Below are 11,473 nucleotides of genomic sequence, written 5' to 3' on the forward strand. Positions count from 1 at the left end.
ATACCCTTCTATGATTTCCTGGCTCTTTGAGAAGTATTTTGCAAGATACTTAGATTACCTACTGTTGGAAAAATACAGACGTGACTTTTATGAATATAGGCGTAGTACAGTTCTGTTGGTTTTTACTACAGTGCAAGACATGAGACCTAGGAGAGCTTTGCTGCTGATTGCCAGGAGGACAGATCTCAGGTCTCAGTCTCCCCTGGTGTAAAATGAAGTGGCTGGACTGGATTCTTTCCTCTTCTAAGATGAGCTTCCATGAGCCTATGTCTTTTGTTTATATTTAGGAGTATTAGCAATATCAGATTAAATACTGAATACCCCTCCATCCCCCCGAAGCAAAGTGCAGTATATGCTACATAAGCTTCTAGTTATCTGATTCTCGTTTCTCATCTTACAGTCAATTTTTGTGTTGCATGTTTCCCGGCAACCTGGAAGGTCTTTTTAGCCATAGGTGGCGCTGTTGCAACTTTTTACAGTCTTAATTTTTCTGTTTGTAAAATAAGGCTTAAACAATGTGATTTTATTTTGATTCCTTTGCTTAATGCTTCAGAATAGCACAACGTCCATTATGTCTTTCTACCTGGAAAATTTTTTCTGCTTATATCATAGTTTTATTCTTTTATCTCGCTGTGAACATTTCAGACTTGCTGTGCAAACAATGGCAAAATCGGGCTTTTCTTCTAGTGTTAGAAACCAGTGAGCCGGGATATTTTAAAACAGCTAGAAGCTGCCTCTGGAGCACCATAAAGCTGAAAAGTGTGTTGAGTTCCCTGAGTATTGACCCCGCCGCTGTGTGTTAATTGGTGGGAGTTGATTTGGTACATATATGATGGGGTGTAGTTTCTTGACTTGGGTTTGCCTGCACGTGCTGACACTGAACCATGTGATCCTGAGTCAGCTCGTTCTGAGTTTTCCCCTCGTCTGTGAGAAGGGGACACTCATATCTGCTTTGTAGAATTGTGAGAATTAGTAATTATGTAACATGTTTACCACAGTGGGTATGTCAAGAGAGCTCATAAACTTTAGCTGCTGTTTTGTGTGCAGCCATCATTTTATAGTCTTTGGTAATTACAAAGAAACAAGAAAATAAGAAAAGCTGATTTTATGATGAAAGATATTTGAGGAGGTTCCATAATTCCTACACCCATAATTTAGCATCAGCAGAGTCAGAACTGTTACACAGTCGCCCTGGACCAACGTTAAGCCACAGAAATTTTTGTTACTTCATATATGTTGGGGCCTAAGGGGAACCAATACTTATACACATGTTGTCTCCAGCAGCCAACTGAGAGATGACACAAAAGAGTAGGCAGGCGATAAATGTCTTCTTTGTTACTGATGAAGCCACGTTCTCCATGAACTTCAGGGCTGTGGATAAATGAGTGTCATGATACTGTGTCCCAGAAGTAGAGACTCACCCTGTCCCAGGTATCTCTGGGCCACAGCAAGCCTTCCCTTGAGAGAATGAGCCCCATCATGCACAGGGCTGTTCTGCAATGGAGCTGAGCATCCAGGGTGCTTCCCTAGGGTAGTCAACACTGGAGGGAAAGGAAGGGTTTCACATGCCCTGCTTGTCTCCACGGAATCACAACTCAATCTGTTAATGTGAGGAGGGCTAGCTGTGGGCCAGGGGTCAGGGCTGTGAAGGGAGTAGCACTCTGCATGGCCCAGAGGAGTGGGGAGGAGGTATCCCTTCCATCAGTTTAAACAGGTGGTGGGATGGAACAGAAGGGTTCATCCCATGAGTTTATAAAAGGAGAAATAAGAATTTCCTTTGGGTATTAGTCTAGCCAGGAAACACAGAAGATGATTAGGAAGGAGACTTGTAAACCACTGTAATATTAATTTGACATTTTTTGAGCACCCAAAATGTGCTACATTCTTTTCTGAGCGTTTTACAGAAATGAATCCTTCAATCTTCTCAACAAGCGAGTAAGGAAGGTTTGATTGTTATCCCAGTTTCACAGTGTGGAAATTGAGGCACACAGAGGGTAAGTTGACCAAGGTCACAGAACTAGTAAGTGGCAGAGCAAGTATTTTAACCCTGGCTGTATGGTATTGTGGCTCCCAGAATGGGCTTTGGGTGTTTAGATGTATCTGCATCCCTCGATTTCTGTACGTCTGTGCATCAATTAGCCCAGAAAGGACAGGGAAAGGAGAGTTACACAGGTGCTCACAGTCGTGTCTCGGCAACTGTCCACGAAGAGTGCACCGTGATTAGAATTAATTGTTTTCCAGGCAGCAGATCTGTTGGTATAACAGAAATTTAGTCCATTGAATTCATCTAGAAATCCTTCCTGCTCTGCTTCTGTCCACACTTGCCATGTGACTGCCTGCCCGTGTTTGGGCCGTGGAGGAGAACATATACTCATGGTTGAACTCTGATATTGCAGTCTGGTTCATAGTTTCACATCTTCTGTTACATTAATAAGTTAAATTTCTGGTTTTCTTGCATCAGTGTCTCATGAGTTTGGTTAATGTGAAACCAGTCCATGGGAGCCCAGGGGTTATGATGGTATAAATTTTTAGCACGTTGTGGCACTTCTAGCCATGCAGACATGACTGGGGGATGTACGCCTTTCTCACTGATTTCTCCCAACAGCAGGGTCCTCTCACGGATGTGAGGCTGGGAGCTCTCTGAGTAGCTCAGTCAGAGGCCAAGTCCACCAATCCGAAAATGATGAAGTACCTGGAAGTGGGTTTAATAAAAGTAAAGGGCTTCCAGGTAGTCCGATGGGCTGTTCAAGAAATTTGGTGAAAAGCTGTCCACTGTCTGTGGTTTAGCTGCTTCTTTGCTATTGAAAAGTCTGGAGTAGATGAAGGGATTTTAAAAAGCAGAAAGGAGTGATTTCAGGTGGTACATCCACACCGGTGAGAAGTGATGGATGACCGCCTGTGTGAGGCACAGACAGAGTCTTACAAACTTCATAAAACAGCTTCAAATGCTCTGCCATCTGAGTGCGCTTCATATGGGGTCCAGTTCATCACTGGTCACGCTGTGAGGGCAAGTAACAGACGATGGCAGAAAGGACACGGAGGCATCAAAAAGGTCTCACTCATGTTCCCTGTTTAAAGAATGTGGCACAGTGTATTATATTTGAGCTGGTTTTTCACTGAACAGTTTTTAGTGTTTTCTGGGACTCCCCAGTGCCCCAAGGTTCCATGCAGCTGGGTGTCCCCTCATTGCAGCTCCGTCAGCGCTTGCCCTGGGCTGATGTGGTGTCACGGGAAGCAGGACGGTCAGCGTCCCCGGCTCCTCTGAGCTCCGTCTCCTCATCTGCAGAGCCTGGTTTCCCATCCGTGTCTACTTAGTAGGGTTGCTGAGAATCACACGTGATGGTTATCAGGTGTGATTTCTGGTTGTCTCTGCGATTGGCAAATAGCCAATAATTGATAGAAACTCTTGTTTTTTTTTATTGTAATTGTGTCTCCTAGATTGCAGTGGTTTTTAGTCTGCATTTTTTTATAACTTTACTCATTTTTAAATATGCCCTTATTTTATTTATTTTTTTTTTTTTTGAGGTACTGGGGACTGAAGCCAGGACATTGTGCATGCTATGCAGGTGCTCTACAACTGAGTAATACCCACCCTCCTTTTCTGCACTTAAAAATAAATATTGCAATACACAAAATAGCTCTTAAACTCCATGATGGGACCTGGTCTCTGTATAGGCAAATGAACACGTATACTATTTCGATAAGAATAAATGCTGTTGAGACATACGTTTCTGAATCTGTTAATGTGCTTAAAAACGATCATAGCTAGTGATAAACACGAGACTTAGATCCAGGACTTTTTAGGGTATGTTTTGCCATCATGGCAAATTTCATTCTACCGAGAAGGCTAATTGGGTCTCTTTGATATTTGGATGGTTTAGCAGGTGATCAAGGCTTTCCAAAGCTGACAGTTTTGTATTTTAAACTAACTACAAAGTTATCTTCTAGAAGATGGAAATCCTAAGTTTGTGAATTTCCCAGTAATCCAGGGGGTATGTGTCTGTGTCTGTGTCTGTGTCTGTGTGAACGTTTGTGTGTGTGATTTCAGGAATGTAGAAATAAGTTCCATATAGACTTCTGATATCTTTCTCTTCCAGTTCAAGGTTTAAGCATATACTTACACAAATAAATTGATTTTCTTTTGTCATTTGGCATATTGGCGGGAATAAGAGGTTCTCATACTTGTTTCAGAAGGGTTGGGAAGCATGAGCTTAGAAAACGGGAGGAGAAAGAGGCAGGGAGACACTTCACACTTTGTGCAGTATATGAGAAACGGTAGCTTTTCTTTTCTCTTTTCTTCTAAAGCAAACTGGCTCTGAATTGTAACACACTATTACTCAGAATTGCTTTTCTAATCAGATACAAGTGCCTCAGATTTTTCAAGGCAACATGAATGATGAAATGTGTTTTAGCATTTATCTTTAAAAGTAGTTTTATTTCTCAAGTAAAAGACTATAGCCTGTTTCTTCCAGCGTCTCAAGAAATTCTCATTGATCTATGTACATGTTCTATGTGCTTATTTTCTTTTCTTTTTTTTTAAGTGCTTGTTTCATTGTGGTGTGAATCAATGTTTAAAATTTCTGGATTTTGATCTTTAGAAAATGCTGATATATCAGAACTGTTAAAAACCTGATTGTTCTTTGGTCCTTGTTTGGTGGGGCACCCTATTGATTACTCTTGTCTGTTAAAGAGAGAAATTCTTCCTCTAGCCTGCAGATCATTAAGTGTATGGTTTGCAGTATGCCTTTAAATTTCATTGAATGCATTGAACATGATTGTCCAGTGAATTTTGAGTTGACTCATAGTAATGACTTTGCTTTGATTCTGTGGCTTTTGCTCCTCTCCACAAGAGCTTGAATTCTCTGTTGCATTTTGTATACGTGTTCTTCACAGTGGAAGAAATTTTGCATTTTTTACAGAGGTGGTTTTTCCTAACACCTCTGAATGCCTTCTGTAATTGATACAACAAAAATCTGTTATTTCAATGCTTAATTATTTCATACACTAGTTTTTGGCTTAATCAGAAACAATGACAGAGTGATAATAAAAAATAGGAAAACTTTCCTTCCTTTGAAGAATAGAAATCAGGTGGTCAGGCTCACCCATGCTTTGGGCCTGACACACTTAATCTCATGTCATTGTGTATCATGATTCGGAGATGGAGTTGCTTCAGGTTTATTGATTTTTGTTTTAACATTTGTGTTGAATTCTTTCTCCAGGCTTATGTATCCTGTTGGGTTTGTTGAAACTGTAGAAGGGAAACAAAAGCTTTTTTTGGTTTCCGGAGGCCTGAGTTGCTGATGATAAGGGTTGAGGGTGGGCTGAGGAACAGAGTGACACTCCCTCTGCTCCCAGCTGAAATTGATGAACAATGAAATCAATTAAGTGTATCGGTATTTGACCAATAGAAGTTAGCGAGCCCAAAGTGGCTAGTTATGCCCAAAGAAAGTACTGAATTCACCTGCAGAATTAGGTGCTTTACCAAGAAGAAGCAGCTTAGAGCAATCAGAAAAATCAGTCCTATGATGAGATATAAAGTAAATATAATATCTTTTATTTCTGAAACTTTTCTACGTTAAGTTGTGTAGAGCTAAAATTAAGTTTCAAGCACCAGGAGTTAACAGTGTGGGTGGTTCTGTATGATCATTATTCAGGAATGTGCCTAGACTCTGCTAGAGTGGCTGAAGCTGGCAGGAAAAGACCCAGAGCCAGGATTTGTCACCTTAGGGTGTCCTCCATAATGGTTCCATGTGGGAGCCCATGATTGGGTTAACAAATTGTAACAGACCCCAGCCGCCTGTCAAATTTAAGAAGAAAACGTATGCTTAGTAACTGCTTTGCAAGCAAGTGCCTGTGCATCCTCACTCCTGTCTCCTTGCCTTAAAAAGCAGAGATAATGCTTTGCTTGCGTAGATGATGTTTTAGATAGCACTCTGCTCATCGCAAAGCAATGACCCAGGCCCACAGCTATAAAGGCTGGGCTTGTGTGCAGTTAGATACTCTATTATCCCCCAAGCAAGGACCTAGCTGGTCTGGTGGTCTGCTTTGTAATTCACATGTCTAAAGAATGTATCTTATTCCCCTCACCCCATGACTTACCTAAAGATACACTAAGCCTTTGTACTCATGGTGGATTCTACAATCTCTGTCTCATCCTTCTTTCCCCAAGTTCCTGCTTACTATCACACAACTGTTAATGACGTTTTCCTTTGATTATACACAATAAATATGGGATCATTTGAGAGGCTCGTGGAGTTGGGTCCCTACGCCCTCTCTCTTTCGTGACTTTTTCCACAGAGTCTTGAGTATTCATTCCCTGTACGTAAGACTTCTGCCAGCCAGAACCCACAGTTCCAGGTGAGAAGGATGCAGGCTTTATCTCTCCTACCTCTAGGGAGAGAGAGTAGAAAATTGAGATCTGCTCTTCCGTGGTCCCTTCCTGCCCCAGGTCTGCTCCAGTTCACCTGCAGCCTTCTGGCCTCTGCTCACACTGCCTCTGTCCCAGGACTGACAGCAGCCTTTTCTTCCCTGGTAAACATTTCCTGTGCCTTTTAGAAGTTGGTCTCTTCTCTGCAATACAACCCTGGCAGATGTGATGGTGGTAAACGTGCTGGTGGGCAGTCACTTGGGGACTGCCAGGAGCCATGCTGATTCTCCTGAGTCTCTCATTCGGGGTTACAGAACTGTCGAGCAGCAGAGGAAGCCCTTTAACGTGAGGCCAGCTCAGCATTGCATCACTTTCATTTTATTTTTGAATTTTCAGTGGAGAAATTATTTGTAGCAAACTGTTCCAGATTTTTGGCTGCCTGCTTTCCTCACCACCATTTCCTTGTTGGCTCTGGTGCTTGTTGTAAGAACCAGGTTTCTTCTCTGGTTATTTCTAGCAGCTGGGCTTGCCGAATCCTTGATCTGCATTTGAAGCAGAATGCTTCTTCGTGATGTCAAGCTGATTTTCCTATTTCTGAATATTTCGTGTACACTCAGCAACTCTTTCAAGTGAAATGCTCTTGTCCAATTCTGTTAACCCATATTTGCCGATCTCCTGCTTTCATGCTGAGGGCAGTTTCTTCTTCCTGTAATAAAAGTTAGCAATTTGCATTTACTATTTGAAGGTTCTGGCCCTAGGTGCTTTTGTCCTTAACAGTTTTAATACAATTCACCCATTAAAATGTGCAGCGGTTTTTACTCAAAGCCCAGAATTGTGCATCGCAGTCAATCTTAGAATATTTTCATCCCCCAACAGGAAGCCCTGTATGCACAAGCAGTCATTCCCATCTTCCTCATCCTCCCCCAGCCCCAGGCAGCCATTGTTCTCTCTCTATGGATGTGCCTGTGCTGGACATTTCATGTAAAACAAGTTATTTCATGTAAATGGAACTGTCTATTGTGACTGACTTCTTTCACACTGAGTAACTTTTTCAATGTATTTCCAGGTTGTGGCCTGGGTCAGTACTCTATGCTTTGCTATTGCTGAATTATATTCTACTGTATATCTGGGCCCTACTGTTTACCCATTCATCAGGTGATAGTCGTTTGTGTTGTGTCTGCTTTTTGTTTGTGAAGAGTAATGGCGCCGTGAATACTCCTGTAGGAATTTTTATGTGGACATTTGTTTTCAGTTCTCTTACTTGTGTGACCAGAGAGCAGAAATGCTGGGTCATTCATAAACCAAATGTTCAACTCTCTGAGGACCTGCCAGGCTGTTTTCTAAAGTGGCCACCCTGTGTTACATCCTCAAAAGCAAGGGCTGCGCGCTCCGCTTCCTCTGTGTCTTCATTAGTGCTTGTTACACATTTTTTTTATTATAACCTATTGTAGTAAGTGTGAAGCGGTTTCTCCTAGTGGTTTTGACTTGATTTCTTTTACAGCTAATGATATTGAACATCGTTTGATTGTGCTTATTGGCCATTTGTATATTTTCTTTGAAAAATACATTTTCAGATACTTTATACACATTTTAATTGAGTTCTCTTTTTCTTGTTGAGTTGTAGGAGTTTTTTCTTTTATTTGAAGATACAAATACTTAATCAGATAAATAATTTGAAAAAATTTTCTCCTCTCTGATGTTTTTTCACCTTCTGGATGGTGTCCTTTGAAGCAAATTTTTAACATTTGATGAACTCCAATTTATCACTGTTTTCTTTGTTCCTTGAGCTTTTGGGGTAATATTTAAAATCTGAGGTATTTTATTTAAACTTTTATATAAAAAATAACTTAATTCTTAAGACTGTTCTAGGAGATGGGTGCTGTGGCTGTCCCCAGTCTATGGATAGGAGACTGAGGTGCAGAAAATTTCACTGAAATATCAGTGTCACAGCTACCCAGTGCTGTGGGATTTCAGACCCTCATGTTTGTCCCCAGCATTTGTGATCTTCACCACCATGCTCCACTACTGCCTGGAATCATTAATGAAAAAGTTTTCCTTTTTTGATTTCTTGATTGTTTGTTTTCTCATTGGGGAACTCACCTCTTCATTTTCCTTGCAGAGATCTGTGTAGGTTTATTTTAGATCTCATGTACTTATTTATTACACAGGCTCCAGCGATGATTGTGCCTAGTTGATCTAATCAATTCATACTCAAGTCTTTCCTGCTCATGACACTAAAAAGAGAGTCATGATTTACATAATGCTCAAAGAAGAATGTACTTGAGTGATTTTATTTTTCTAACCAATCAAACAAATCAAATAAAAACCCGGTGTTGGAACAGATTATAAGCCCTGCAGAATAGGGTCACTGTCTTCCTTGTGTTTCATTTGATTTGTCACAGTGTCTGGATAGTGCCTTGCTGTCCAGCAGTTTTGTGAGTATACGGTGCTCGTGAATCATTGTAAGGAAAGAATTTTGACAACAGACTGTGTTGTTCATTTCACAAGGGAAAAGATCATATAGAAATACTGCTCAGATTTATTTTAAAATTAAGCTTGGTGTTTTGAGAAGGGTTCAAGAAACCATACAAAAATCTTTTTCACTAATTTTAAATCTATCTTAGACACATTATGCATACATAGCAGAGTAACTTATCAACTAGTTTTGACAAGAGGAGTGTATTATTGATTATCTATTTTAGTTGAAATATTCTACCTGGGATAAAGTAATCAGTGCCCATAAATGAACAAATATGTTTGTATTTCTATGCAACATGGGGGCAGACTTCATATGTTTTTATATAATATATATGACTGTGTGTTTTAATCTGTCTGTCAGTGTTTTTATAGTTTTTCATCAATGTTGTAACTTTAGAATTCTTCTATGGAAATCACCCCCAATTCTAGTGCAGTTTGTACTGTGTATCCTGTCTTATGCATGGGATTCCACTGTCCCCTCACTGAGGAATTTCCTCTCCTATTGAGTTAGTAGCAGAGTTAAAGGAACTGTGATTTCTAGGCCTTTGCTCTCCATGTGTTTGCAGTTGGCTGTCAATCAAGATTTTCTCTTTCTTGAGTTTTCATTGTTCAATTAGAATTTTGGAAATAACAATTAATATGTTGCAACACTCTCCCTAGAAACTTGATGTGTTTGTGCTTTTCCGTTTCCAATTTACAAAAAATGTAAATGCACTCTTGTTTTTAAATAGTCCTTTTTCACTAGATATTTGTTTACTTCTTTATAGTCAAAATATTTTTTTCCCAATGAATGAATAGGTTTGCATGTTTTAAAAGATACCTTACTTTTTAAATTTCTTATTCTAACAGGTATATTCGTTGTACAGAATTTAGAAAATAAGGATAAACACAATTATAACTTAAAAATGGCCTCTAATCTCACCTGGAGATACAGTTGTAAGGTTTGAAATTGAGAATTACAAGTCCTCTCAAACTGTTCTTCTATTTCAAGTACGGTTTGGTTACTGAGATCCTCGAATTCCCATATGAATTGTAGCAGCAGATAGTCAGTTTCTGCAGAGGAACCCACTGGAATTGTGATCGAGTCCACGTTGAATATATGGATCGCTCTGGGGAGCACTGCCATCCCAAGAATGCTGTCATTTGATTCAGGAATGTGCGTGGTGTGTCTGTCCAGGTATTTAGGTATTCTTTAATTTTTTCAGCATTGCATAGAGTTTACATTGGATTATTTTACTATATATTTTGCCTTTATACTGAGGACAAGTGTGCAAGGTACCGGGATCAGAAGTGTATTGGAGCTCCGCAGCTTGCTGCCACCATGGACGCTGTGCTCTTGCTTCGCCCACTGTACAATGTTGCACAAAATAGGACCTAAGTAACTCTCTCTTGAAAGAATGATTATATGATTGCTGGATGATGCTTGAGAGTCCTTGTGATGATGTCTTTTTCCCAGAATTTCCCCTCTTCTTTACTATGCCCTTTCCCTTCCTTTCCTCCAGCCTGTGTTTCAGCCTGCCTGTGGCATTGATTTTCCTTGTCTGTGGACTCTTCCTTTCACTAGTTCGTGATAATGTTACATGTGAGATGTGGAAACTTGCTAGATGTCAAGAAAGAGGAAATCCATTGCATTCTAGTTTTTTTAGAGTGTGCTATTGTATTATCGATTGAAATGAAATCAGGCTGACCCATTGAGCCATCCCCTGAGCTCTTTTTGCCTTCCTACAGGTGATACTGCTCTCGTTGCTGCATGTGCCCTTCCCCCAGACTTGGTTTTGGGGTTGAGTAAGTCACCGTCACTGGAGCCCTCTCTTTAAATGATGAAGAGAACATTTGCTCTTTCTCCCTGTTTGGGGACTTGGATGAGATGAGGCAACAGATAAAGAATGGAGCCCCACCTCATTCTGACCCCCGCTCTTTCCATTCCTTTCTCCAGGGGAAGAGTACAATTCAAAAATATAAAGATTGTGAACTAATGAGATAGACAAGACAACCGATCATTTATTAAATACCCTTTCATGCCAGAAACAAATGTATTATACACACAAAAAGCACATAAAATACGGTAGTACTGTGGTTACAAACGTGGGTCCGAGTTCGAGTCCTGGTCTGGAGTGACAAGTCCTGTGAGATGGAGAATTGGTAGGTCGGCTTAGCCTCTCTTGGACTTGTTTTCTGTCCTGCAGAGATGGGGCTCGCTAGGCGTCCCTCCCCCGTAGAGGTGCTGAGGGGTGTAAAAGACACGTGTAGGCAGACCGAGCACAGCTGCTCTTTCCTCGTAAGTGCAGGATAGCATCGCTTTTGCGGTGATGGCTTTATGACTGCACCGTGTAGACTCTCAGTGCTCCAAAGGGATGCCTTGCAGATTGGAGATGGGATTCTCACTTCTGTATATACCCAAGGATTGTGTTATTGGGCCTTGCTAATTTGACTCTATTCTTTAGAAAGTACATAATGTAGATATATTTTTCAAACATGCATGATTTTTTCTTTTATTATTTATAGTTCTACCCTCTCATCTCTTGGTGTGACTTTTCATGGAATCCAGGAAACAGTCCTAAGCAACCTGCCTCTTCACACTTCTCCGTGGTGGTTTCCTTCCCTGACTAGAAGAGGGTTTTGCATAGG

At 40.7% G+C, this 11,473-nt stretch overlaps 1 protein-coding gene across 1 annotated transcript in view; it reads left to right on the forward strand.

The window, feature by feature from the left end:
- Positions 1-10,022, forward strand: part of LOC140692911 (uncharacterized) — an 87,600-nt gene extending 77,578 nt beyond the window's left edge. Inside the window, exon 15 of the mRNA XM_072957120.1 lies at positions 9,837-10,022. The gene's annotated coding sequence lies outside the window, so the exon portion shown is untranslated. The remainder of the gene's footprint in view (positions 1-9,836) is intronic.
- Positions 10,023-11,473: the final 1,451 nt, after the last annotated feature.

This window comes from Vicugna pacos, unplaced genomic scaffold (genome assembly GCF_048564905.1).
Source record: "Vicugna pacos unplaced genomic scaffold, VicPac4 scaffold_19, whole genome shotgun sequence".
In the NCBI taxonomy this organism is placed as follows: Eukaryota; Metazoa; Chordata; class Mammalia; order Artiodactyla; family Camelidae; genus Vicugna; species Vicugna pacos.